The sequence below is a fragment of the Solea solea genome, chromosome 4, assembly GCF_958295425.1.
Source record: "Solea solea chromosome 4, fSolSol10.1, whole genome shotgun sequence".
Classification (NCBI taxonomy): Eukaryota; Metazoa; Chordata; class Actinopteri; order Pleuronectiformes; family Soleidae; genus Solea; species Solea solea.
In genome coordinates, this window is record NC_081137.1 from 148,876 (window position 1) to 161,550 (window position 12,675).

A 12,675-nucleotide genomic window follows, 5' to 3' on the forward strand; every position below is an offset into this window, starting at 1 on the left:
TGTCACATGAACAGCATCACATGAACAACAGCGTCCCATAAACAGCGTCACATGAACAGCATCACATGAACAACAGCGTCACATAAACATGAACAGCGTCACATAAACATGAACAGCGTCACATGAAAATGAAGGACAGCGTCACATGATCAGCGCCACATGAACAACAGCGTAACATGAACAGCGTCATATGAAAATTAACGACAGCGTTACATGAACAGCGTCACACAAACATCGTCACATTAACAACAGCATTGCGTCAGATAAACAGTCACATGAACAACAGTGTCACATGAAAATGAACAGCGTCACATGAACAGCGTCACATAAACAACAGCGTAACATGAACAGCGTAACATGAACAGCGTCACATGAACAGCGTCACATGAACAGCGTCACATGAAAATTAACAGCGTCACATGAACAACAAAGTCACATAAACAGCGTCACATTAAAACGAACAACAGCGTCACATGAACAGCGTCACATGAACATGAACAGCGTCACATGAACACCAGTTTCACATGAACAGCGTCACATTAACAGCGTTGCGTCAGATAAACAGCGTCACATGAACATGAACAACAGCGTCACATGAAAATGAACAGCGTCACATGAACAACAGCGTCACATGAACAGTGTCACATGAACACCAGCGTCACATGAACATGAACAGTGTAACATGAACAGCGTCACATGAACATGAACAACAGCGTCACATGAACAACAGCGTCACATGAACATGAACAACAGCGTCACACGAACAACGTCACATGTACAACAGCGTCACATGAACAGCGTCAGATAAACAACAGTGTCACATGAACAGCATCACATGAACAACAGCGTCCCATAAACAGCGTCACATGAACAGCATCACATGAACAACAGCGTCACATAAACAGCGTCACATGAAAATGAAGGACAGCGTCACATGAACAACAGCGTAACATGAACAGCGTCATATGAAAATTAACGACAGCGTTACATGAACAGCGTCACACAAACATCGTCACATTAACAACAGCATTGCGTCAGATAAACATAGTCACATGAACAACAGTGTCACATGAAAATGAACAGCGTCACATGAACAGCGTCACATAAACAACAGCGTAACATGAACAGCGTAACATGAACAGCGTCACATGAACATGAACAGCGTCACAAACAACAGCGTCACATGAACAGCGTCACATGAAAATTAACAGCGTCACATGAACAACAAAGTCACATAAACAGCGTCACATTAAAACGAACAACAGCGTCACATGAACATGAACAGCGTCACATGAACACCAGTTTCACATGAACAGCGTCACATTAACAGCGTTGCGTCAGATAAACAGCGTCACATGAACATGAACAACAGCGTCACATGAACAACAGCGTCACATGAACAGTGTCACATGAACACCAGCGTCACATGAACATGAACAGTGTAACATGAACAGCATCACATGAACAGCGTCACATGAACATGAACAACAGCGTCACATGAACATGAACAGTGTAACATGAACAGCGTCACATGAACATGAACAACAGCGTCACATGAACAGCGTCACATGAACAACAGCGTCACATGAACCTACACACTGTTACATTATTTAAAACATGTGACCATGTTTTTTACTCAGTCTCGTGTCCCAGAATCCTCTGCTTCTGTGTCTGCGATGTTGGATTTTTACTGACGTTGAGGACATTTAAAGTCGTCCATGTTTTGTTTTTTGTCCCCGTTGTCCCTCATAAGACAAAGTCACTTCAGTGTCAGACGATAAATAATCAATTATTTCAGCTAATGACCCACAACAGTCCCGTTTAGTCAAGGTCGAGGCTGCGCCGCCTGCGCCGCCCCCTGCAGGGTGACATTAGCGTGGCGCTGACAGGTCGTCACAGACACGTGTCCCTCGTCTTTTTGTCTTCTTCGTGTCGCTGTGGTTAATGAGACGTCGTGGATGATGAGCCTCAGGTCAGAGAGTCATGTTGAGTGTGTTTCACCTGCTGTGACCTGATGATGGCGCCACACGTCTCCCACACAAGCTTTTCATCACTTTCTTCTATTTTATTTCCAGATTCTTTTTTATTTTGCAGAATATTTGCCTTACACCTTCTGTCCTTAGACCCTCTGTCCTTACACCTTCTGTCCTTAGACCCTCTGTCCTTACACCTTCTGTCCTTAGACCCTCTGTCCTTACACCTTCTGTCCTTGGACCCTCTGTCCTTACACCTTCTGTCCTTGGACCCTCTGTCCTTACACCTTCTGTCCTTGGACCCTCTGTCCTTACACCTTCTGTCCTTGGACCCTCTGTCCTTACACCTTCTGTCCTTAGACCCTCTGTCCTTACACCTTCTGTCCTTAGACCCTCTGTCCTTACAACTTCTGTCCTTGGACCCTCTGTCCTTACACCTTCTGTCCTTAGACCCTCTGTCCTTACACCTTCTGTCCTTGGACCCTCTGTCCTTACACCTTCTGTCCTTGGACCCTCTGTCCTTACACCTTCTGTCCTTGGACCCTCGGTCCTTACACCTTCTGTCCTCAGTTTTAAAAGGTCAGAGGTCAAAGTTTTATTACCTGCGACAATAATCTGCACTTACAAAGATAAGTCTCGTGTTCTGACTAATTATGTCGGATTTGTGTTCGTTAATCTGCAGCAAAGCCTGATGGGAAATGAAGCCACATTTCATTTTGTGTGTGTGTGTTTTCAATATTATTACAAGAGATGAAAAAACTCCAACAGGGAAATGACTTTCATTTGCACAGCTGCAGCTCCGTCTCCTTGTTTTTCGGCCTCTGGGAAACACAAATGTGCTCCTTTTACAAAATGATGGAGTTTGAATTCATAATAAAAATAATAAAAATAATAATGTTTAGAGTCAAGTTCACTTTCTGCTCGTGCTGCATGATGAGAAACACACGCACACATGGCTGCCAACATGGACGTCACATGATCGATTCTTTATCTGCGTCACATGATCGATTCTTTATCTACGTCACATGATAGATTCTTTGTCTACGTCACATGATCGATTCTTCATCTACGTCACATGATCGCGTCTTTATCTACGTCACATGATCGCGTCTTTATCTACGTCACATGATCGCGTCTTTATCTACGTCACATGAACGCGTCTTTATCTACGTCACATGAACGCGTCTTTATCTACGTCACATGATCGCGTCTTTATCTACGTCACATGATCGCGTCTTTATCTTCGTCACATGATAGATTCTTCATCTACGTCACATGATCACGTCTTTATCTACGTCACATGATCGCGTCTTTATCTACGTCACATGATCGCGTCTTTATCTACGTCACATGATCGATTCTTTATCTACGTCACATGATCGATTCTTTATCTGCGTCAAATGATCGATTCTTTATCTGTGTCACATGATCGCGTCTTTATCTACGTCACATGATCGTGTCTTTATCTACGTCACATGATCGATTCTTTATCTACGTCACATGATTGCGTCTTTATCTACGTCACATGATAGATTCTTTATCTACGTCACATGATTGCGTCTTTATCTACGTCACATGATAGATTCTTTATCTACGTCACATGATTGCGTCTTTATCTACGTCACATGATAGATTCCTTATCTACGTCACATGATTGCGTCTTTATCTACGTCACATGATCGATTCTTTATCTACGTCACATGAACGCGTCTTTATCTACGTCACATGATCGCGTCTTTATCTACGTCACATGATCGCGTCTTTATCTACGTCACATGATCGATTCTTTATCTACGTCACATGATTGCGTCTTTATCTACGTCACATGATAGATTCTTTATCTACGTCACATGATTGCGTCTTTATCTACGTCACATGATCGATTCTTTACCTACGTCACTCTTCTCCTACGACATTCTCCTATGGCTTCTCCTAGGACCTTCTCCCATGACGTCTTCTACGATGTTCTCCTACGATTTTCTCCTATGATGTTCTCCTATAACGTCTCCTACAACATTCTCCTATGGCGTCTCCTATGACGTTCTCCCATGACGTCTCCTACGACGTTCTCCTACGATGTTCTCCTATGATGCCTCCTAAGACGTTCTCCTACGATGTTCTCCTGAACGTTCACCAACAGGAGTCTGGAGTTTAAAAATAAACTCAGTAAAGCTGCAGAAGCGTAAAGTGTGTTAAAGTGTTGGCGACACAGCAGTCGTTCTTCACCTCCTCGTTTTCTGCTTTACTGACCGTAAACACACACACACACACACACACACACACACACACACCACATGATCAGCTGCCCGTAACTAAGGTGATGGATGATTTACAACAATCGATAACCTTGTCAGAATTATTCACCCGCTTTGACAAACTAATCCATACAAGTTCTTTAGCTCACCGTAACTCAGGAGATAAAAAGAGGCGGCAACAGTTTTGTGAACGTTACACTGTTTAATGATATTTCACAATAAGATATTTTCAGGATATCTAAATCATGATAAGATATTATCAAAATCTACTTGTGATATTATATGTATATGATACACTGCAAATTAGCAGCAAGCTAACTCTGGTTCAGTTACATTGAGTTGTTCATGATATTGTAATTTATTGTTAATTGATGTGATCCTGTGATAAACACAGGTCCACATACTCGACCTCTGACCTCTCTCCCTCTTTTTCTCTGGATATTTAAAGACACGGAACAAAAGTGAAGCCCTGATGATTAGCACTGACTGTTGCCGGGTAATTAGAGGGAGAAGGAAGTGAGCTTTCAATTTGTCCCCCCCTCACACAGATGCACGCACATGCATACACACGCGCACACACGCGCACACACACGCACACACGCACACACACACCAAGGCTTTGTAAACGTTCATACGTACAAACAAAGCACATCTACACTGAGAAATGAAGAAGGGAACAAAAAGAAAAGAAACATATGTGGATGTCTCTGGACCAGATCTGTAATCTGAGACCTGCAATCTGAGATCTGTAACGTGAGACCTGCAATCTGAGATCTGTAACGTGAGACCTGTAATCTGAGACCTGCAATCTGAGATCTGTAATCTGAGATCTGTAATCTGAGACCTGTAATCTGAGATCTGTAATCTGAGACCTGTAATCTGAGATCTGTAATCGGGGATCTGTAATCTGGACCGGATCCAGATCTGGATCAGCGTATATATTTTTTTATTATTATTTTGCACATTGTTGCCTTTGAAAATAAATCGGGATTTCTTGAACATGTGACAATGTTATGTGATTTCATCAGTCAGACTGAATGAGAGTGTGTGTGGGTGTAAAAACTAACACGAGTCACCTGATGTTTTTATAGTGTAACAATAAAATTGTTAATTTTGTATTTTCATCAAAACTTTTAATGAGCTTGTTAAAGGCTTTATGGACAAAGATCCTGACTACAGACAGGCGCTCACTACAGACAGACACTTCACCACAGACAGAAGCTCACTACAGACAGACGCTCACTACAGACAAACAGATGCTTCACTACAGACAGACGCTCACTACAGACAGACACTTCACCACAGACAAACAGATGCTTCACTACAGACAGACGCTCACTACAGACAGACGCTCACTACAGACAGGCGCTCACTACAGACAGACGCTCACTACAGACAGACACTTCACCACAGACAGACGCTCACTACAGACTGACGCTCACTGGAGACAGACGCTCACTACAGACAGACGCTCACTGGAGACAGACGCTCACTACAGACAAACAGATGCTTCACTACAGACAGACGCTCACGACAGACAGACGCTCACTACAGACAGACACTTCACTACAGACAGACGCTCACGACAGGCAGACGCTTAACTACAGACAAACAGATGCTTCACTACAGAAAGACGCTTCTCTACAGACAGACGCTTCACTACAGACAGACACTCACTAGAGACAGACCCTTCACTACAGACAGACGCTCACTGGGGACAGACGCTTAACTACAGACAAACAGATGCTTCACTACAGAAAGACGCTTCTCTACAGACAGACGCTTCACTACAGACAGACACTCACTACAGACAGACACTCACTACAGACAGACGCTTCACTATAAACAGATGCTTCACTAAAGACAAACAGACGCTTCACTACAGACAGGCGCTCACTACAGACAGACGCTCACTACAGACAGACACTTCACTACAGACAGACGCTCACTGGAGACACACGCTCACTACAGACAGACGCTCACTGGAGACAGACACTCACTACAGAAAGACGCTTCACTACAGACAAACAGATGCTTCACTACAGACAGACGCTTACTACAGACAGACGCTCACTACAGACAGACACTTCACTACAGACAGACGCTCACGGCAGGCAGACGCTTAACAACAGACAAACAGATGCTTCACTACAGAAAGACGCTTCTCTACAGACAGACGCTTCACTACAGACAGACACTCACTACAGACAGACGCTTCACTATAAACAGATGCTTCACTAAAGACAAACAGATGCTTCACTACAGACAGACGCTTCACTACAGACAAACAGACGCTTCACTACAGACAGACGCTTTACTCAAACAGATGCTTCACTACAGACAAACAGATGCTTCACTACAGACAAACAGACGCTTCACTACAGACAGACACTTCACTACAGACAGATGCTTCACTACAGACAAACATATGCTTCACTACAGACAGACGCTCACTGGAGACAGACGCTCACTACAGACAGACGCTTCACTACAGACAGACACTCACTACAGACAGATGCTCACTACAGACAGATGCTCACTACAGACGGACGCTCACTACAGACGGACGCTCACTACAAACGCTTTACTACAGACAGACACTCACTACAGACAGACGCTTCCCTACAGACAGACGCTTCACTACAGACAGACACTTCACTACAAACAGTTGCTCACTACAGACAAACAGATGCTTCACTACAGACACACACTCACTACAGAGAGACGCTTCACTACAGACAGACAGACGCTTCACTACTGACACTTCACTACAGACAGACGCCTCACTAAAGACAGACACTCACTACAGACAGACGCCTCACTACAGACAGACACTTCACTACAGACAGACACTTCACTACAAACAGATGCTTCACTACAGACAGACACTCACTACAGACAGACACTTCACTACAAACAGATGCTTCACTATAGACGCTCACTACAGACACACACACACACACACAACATAAACCAATAAATGGACAGAAACCACTTTGATCCAGATTCAGCAGAACCTTTATCTGAGTCTCCTCACTTTTCTTCCTCAGGCCAAGAACTCATCAGGTATCAAAAATCTGATTCTGCACAGACCAAGAGCAGCGTAATCTAAAGACCAAGACCAGAGTGTACCAAAGACCAGGACCAGAACAAACCTAAGACCAGAGTGTACCACAGATCAAGACCAGAATATACCTGAGACCAGAGTGTACCACAGATCAAGACCAGAATATACCTAAGACCAGAGTGTACCACAGATCAAGACCAGAAATCCCCTTGGACCAAGACCAGTTCTGGGTTTTTCGTCACAACTGACTTTGGTCCTGGTCTTGGTTTAAGTCGACTCTTGAAGCCAACACTAACATTTATGAATTCAAACACAGAGAGAATTAATTAGGACTAAGCTGGTGGTTCTGGACCTGGTAGTGGTCCTGGAGGACCCACATGCAGGATCTGCACAGACCAGGATTAACCAAAATCTGCCTCCTCATCACTGAGACCACATAGAAATGCGTCTTACCTCTGAGTCACACGGGTCCACAGGAGCAGCTTCAGAGAAGTCCAAGTCTGGATCAGGGGCTGGAGTCCAACAGAACCAGAACCAGATGGGTCATCTCTTCCAGTTCCCCTCAGGGGAACAGGGCTGGGATCGCAGAAGAAAAACAGGACACCAGCAGGAGGTGGAGATATTCCTGACCGTGTGGAGAAGAAGTGAGCATCCTTCAGAAGAGACCACTTAGATCCTCCAGGAGGGATCTGAGGAGGAGGAGGAGGAAGAGGAGAGGAACCGAGGAGTGAGGAGGAAGAGGAGAGGAACCCACCGCGGCTGCTGCATCAACAACATCACAGCTCTGAGTTTTATCTGAGAGAAAAGAAAAGAGAGGATCATGGGAGAAAGAGAGCGACAGAGAGAGAGGGAGACAGAGAGAGAGAGAGAGAGAGAGAGGGGATGTGTGTGTGTGAAAAAGAGACAGGAAAGAGCAGCGGATGAACAAGCAGGAGGCTGTGAGCTCAAGAGAACACAGACAGAGAGAGAGAGAGAGAGAGACTGTCAGTGACTACATTATCAGAGGAGGAGGAGTTTCCTGCAGCAGAGCGAGAGAGGGAGAGAGAGAGAGGGAGAGAGAGGAAAGCCTGGTTGTGTTCACATGAAAACGAGTCAGAGAATCAAGAAAAAAAGCGTTTTTTATCAAATCCACGTGAAAACAAAATAACCACAGGATAATGGGCGGAGCTATAACTGTGTGACGTCAACAGCAGACAACAACATACATAAGAGAATTCACGTACTTACGTTACCATCTATATCGACGTAAAGGGTTAAGTTCACGTACTTACGTTGACATCTATATCGACGTAAAGGGTTAAGTTCACGTACTTACGTTGACATCTATATCGACGTAAAGGGTTAAGTTCACGTACTTACGTTGACATCTATATCGACGTAAAGGGTTAAGTTCACGTACTTACGTTGACATCTATATCGACGTAAAGGGTTAAGTTCACGTACTTACGTTGACATCTATATCGACGTAAAGGGTTAAGTTCACGTACTTACGTTGACATCTATATCGACGTAAGGGGTTAAGTTCACGTACTTACGTTGACATCTATATCGACGTAAAGGGTTAAGTTCACGTACTTACGTTGACATCTATATCGACGTAAAGGGTTAAGTTCACGTACTTACGTTGACATCTATATCGACGTAAAGGGTTAAGTTCACGTACTTACGTTGACATCTATATCGACGTAAAGGGTTAAGTTCACGTACTTACGTTGACATCTATATCGACGTAAAGGGTTAAGTTCACGTACTTACGTTGACATCTATATCGACGTAAAGGGTTAAGTTCACGTACTTACGTTGACATCTATATCGACGTAAAGGGTTAAGTTCACGTACTTACGTTCACATCTATATCGACGTAAAGGGTTAAGTTCACGTACTTACGTTGACATCTATATCGACATAAAGGTTAACGCTCACATCTATATCGACGTAAAGGTTAACGTTCACGTACTTACGTTCACATCTTTATCGACGTAAAGGTTAACGTTCACATCTATATCGACGTAAAGGGTTAAGTTCACGTACTTACGTTCACATCTATATCGACGTAAAGGTTAATGTTCACGTACTTACGTTCACATCTATATCGACGTAAAGGGTTAAGTTCACGTACTTACGTTCACATCTATATCGACGTAAAGGTTAACTTTCACGTACTTACGTTCACATCTATATCGACGTAAAGGGTTAAGTTCACGTACTTATGTTCACATCTATAGCGACGTAAAGGTTAACGTTCACGTACTTACGTTCACATCTATATCGACGTAAAGGGTTAAGTTCACGTACTTACGTTGACATCTATATCGACGTAAAGGGTTAAGTTCACGTACTTACGTTGACATCTATATCGACGTAAAGGGTTAAGTTCACGTACTTACGTTGACATCTATATCGACGTAAAGGGTTAAGTTCACATACTTACGTTGACATCTATATCGACGTAAAGGGTTAAGTTCACGTACTTACGTTGACATCTATATCGACGTAAAGGGTTAAGTTCACGTACTTACGTTGACATCTATATCGACGTAAAGGGTTAAGTTCACGTACTTACGTTCACATCTATATCGACGTAAAGGGTTAAGTTCACGTACTTACGTTGACATCTATATCGACATAAAGGTTAACGTTCACATCTATATCGACGTAAAGGTTAACGTTCACGTACTTACGTTCACATCTTTATCGACGTAAAGGTTAACGTTCACATCTATATCGACGTAAAGGGTTAAGTTCACGTACTTACGTTCACATCTATATTGACGTAAAGGTTAATGTTCACGTACTTACGTTCACATCTATATCGACGTAAAGGGTTAAGTTCACGTACTTACGTTCACATCTATATCGACGTAAAGGTTAACGTTCACGTACTTACGTTCACATCTATATCGACGTAAAGGGTTAAGTTCACGTACTTACGTTCACATCTATATCGACGTAAAGGTTAACGTTCACGTACTTACGTTCACATCTATATCGACGTAAAGGTTAACGTTCACGTACTTACGTTCACATCTATATCGACGTAAAGGTTAACGTTCACGTACTTAGGTTCACATCTATATCGACGTAAAGGGTTAAGTTCACGTACTTACGTTCACATCTATATCGACGTAAAGGTTAATGTTCACGTACTTACGTTCACATCTATATCGACGTAAAGGTTAACGTTCACGTACTTACGTTCACATCTATATCGACGTAAAGGGTTAAGTTCACGTACTTACGTTGACATCTATATCGACGTAAAGGTTAACGTTCACGTACTTATGTTCACATCTATATCGACGTAAAGGTTAACGTTCACGTACTTAAGTTCACATCTATATCGACGTAAAGGTTAACGTTCACGTACTTACGTTCACATCTATATCGACGTAAAGGTTAACGTTCACGTACTTACGTTCACATCTATATCGACGTAAAGGTTAACGTTCACGTACTTACGTTCACATCTATATCGACGTAAAGGTTAACGTTCACATACTTACGTTCACATCTATATCGACGTAAAGGTTAACGCTCACGTACTTACGTTGACTTCTATATCGACGTAAAGGTTAACGCTCACGTACTTACGTTCACATCTATATCGACGTAAAGGTTAACGTTCACGTACTTAAGTTCACATCTATATCGACGTAAAGGTTAACGTTCACGTACTTACGTTCACATCTATATCGACGTAAAGGTTAACGTTCACGTACTTACGTTCACATCTATATCGACGTAAAGGTTAACGTTCACGTACTTACGTTCACATCTATATCGACGTAAAGGTTAACGCTCACGTACTTACGTTGACTTCTATATCGACGTAAAGGTTAACGTTCACGTACTTACGTTCACATCTATATCGACGTAAAGGTTAACGTTCACGTACTTATGTTCACATCTATATCGACGTAAAGGTTAACGTTCACGTACTTACGTTGACACCTTTATCGACGTAAAGATTAAAGTTCACGTACAGTTGCTCTTTACAAAGGGATGCAAATATTTCCATTTACATGAATATTTCTGTTAACGCTGACCCAGGTACTGACATCTGACAGGCAGACACACACACACCAGTGTGTTTAGAGGTTAAAAAAACCCTGGGAGGAGTGACAGTTACTGTGTGTGTGTGTGTGTGTGTGTGTGTGTCTTTAAATATTCTAATCGATGTTTACGACCTCTGGTGAGAGAAGAGCTGACAGTCTGCCAACATCACTGCAGCTGGAGTCTACACACACACGCACACATGCAAGTACACAGACACACACACACTCTCTCACACACTCACATTAAAGAGTAAAAACTATTTATTTTGTACAAATATTTAGAATATTACTGTAACTGTTTCCTGCTGAAACACACACACACACTCACATGATCGCTACGTCACATGATCATGTCTTTATCTCACTGTTAATCTGAACTCACTCTCCCACACCAAACCTCATAGAGAAAACCAGTGATTTTAACATCACTCACACACACACACACACACACACAGCTGTCTCCATCACTCAGTTCTAATGTCTTACTTAGAATTCTTCATTTAACATATTTCATTCAGATTGACCTCAGTGACACAAAGTGACCACACGAGGCAGCAGAGGAGCAGCAGCTCCTGTGTTCCTGTCAGATAAAATCACTGATGTTCTCTATGAGGTTTGGTGTGAGAGAGTGAGCAGTTTTTCAGTACAAAGATAAAAACATTACATTTTAAACATGGACTCACTGAAACAGACCATAATACATGAGATTCTTCAGAGAAAAATAACACAAAAAAACAACAACACAAAAGAGTCTTTGTGTGTGTGTGTGTGTGTGTTTGAAGCTCAGCAGGATGGAGATGCATGAAATTGTCCTGATTCATGTGGAGAACAGAGTCAAGTGTGAAGAATCAGAGGAAATCGAAATGTAAATGTAAATCCAGACTTATATTCAATCTGTTCTACTGTATGGATTCACACGCACATGCACACACACGCACGCACGCACACACACGCGCACACACACACACGCACGCGCACACAGGTGACAGCTTCACTGATTCACCTCGTGTTGTTTTTAAATGTCTCTAAAGACAGTTAAAAACTACAAACATGGTTCAGTGTGGTACTGTTGGTGTATATGTATGTATGTATGTATGTATATATATACACATATACACACACACACACACACACACATATATACATATATACACATACACATACACACACACATATATACATGTATACCTGTATACATATATACACATACATGTATACATACATACACATATACACATATACACATATACACACATATAAATACACATATACATACATACATATACATATATACACATACATATATACGTACAGATCATGTGACG

The 12,675-nt window shown here is 42.4% G+C and overlaps 1 protein-coding gene across 2 annotated transcripts in view; it reads right to left on the reverse strand.

Annotated features, from left to right (window-relative positions):
• sgcd (sarcoglycan, delta (dystrophin-associated glycoprotein)) overlaps window positions 1-8,238 on the reverse strand; it is a 28,983-nt gene extending 20,745 nt beyond the window's left edge. For both annotated transcript variants that reach the window (XM_058627195.1, XM_058627196.1), the window contains exon 1: window positions 7,749-8,238. The gene's annotated coding sequence lies outside the window, so the exon portion shown is untranslated. The remainder of the gene's footprint in view (window positions 1-7,748) is intronic.
• Between the last annotated feature and the right edge of the window lie 4,437 nt (window positions 8,239-12,675).